Here is a 1,135-nt window from a genome sequence, read left to right as displayed (position 1 = left end):
AACCTCTTGGTTGGAAAGGGGGGTTTTGGTGATGCCGAACCTCTTCCTACGGCTCAATCAATTTGGCCCATTAATAATACTGGCGGCTCTTCATCTGTCCAAGAAATGCGCCGATCTATGAGACAGTTTTTGATTTCGCGCTTGATGCGCTCTTATCGTTTAGGTTTCCCAAAACGTGCTTTTAATGACCACTATTTACGAGACTACTTTAATTCGGCGGTTTGTTTTGATGGGGTGGAGAAACGGAACCGGCATGTTGGTGTTGGCAGATTCCTTTGGAGATCTGAACCTATTGAATGTCTCCCGCTCCACCCTCTGTATAAGAAGGAAGGGAGGAGGTTATTGTTTTCGTAAAGAATTCCTTCTCATCTTTCTGAGATTTGAAATACTTGGCCTCCCCTAGGGTTCATTTTACCCACTGGTTCACAAACTAAATCATGGTATACTTTATCATAACAACGAGTGATGCAGGAGCCAAACCCCTCCCATAAACGCCATGTTCCAATAAAGCTCATTATAGCTCGATCGGGACAGGGATGGCGAAGACTCAAAATCAACCTCACCCTTCTTTCAGTCAAAATCCGAAGCAAGAGCTTGTCACGTCCAACTTTCGGCGTGACTGAGTCGAGAACACCTACCATCAGTACCAACCGCTCTCCTATGAGCATACCTAGTATGGCTCCAGTGTGTTGGGAGTCAGGATCGAGGCAGGGACTAAGTGCCCCTACTCCTTCCTCTCTTCCTTCACTGGTGCTATCCTCCGTCTCCCTTTCTTAGTCTTCCCAGCACCAGTTCCATCCTGGTGCTTTCACTTCTCCCTCTTTTGCTCCTTCTTTACTCATGTCCTCCATCTTCTTCATTCATCTCCTTCATCTTCTTCATTGATTTCTTCCTTACTATTTCCTTCTCCTTCATTCATTTTTTTTTTCAAAAAAGGTTCTTATCGTAATATGAGCAGTATTGAGGCAGAGATTGGAGAGACTTTGAAGACGAGTTTAAAAGACGCCTGACAGTTTACTTATCTGTACTACGGATGTAATTGTTGCTTAGGCAGTTCTCATTTTGTATAGGCTCGCTTGAGCCCCTCTTTGTACGTTGTAATAATTTTTCGTATTAATAAAAATTGTTGTTACTT

Source organism: Quercus lobata, chromosome 1 (assembly GCF_001633185.2).
Source record: "Quercus lobata isolate SW786 chromosome 1, ValleyOak3.0 Primary Assembly, whole genome shotgun sequence".
Lineage (NCBI taxonomy): Eukaryota > Viridiplantae > Streptophyta > Magnoliopsida > Fagales > Fagaceae > Quercus > Quercus lobata.
Note: the sequence above shows the minus strand (reverse complement) of the source record.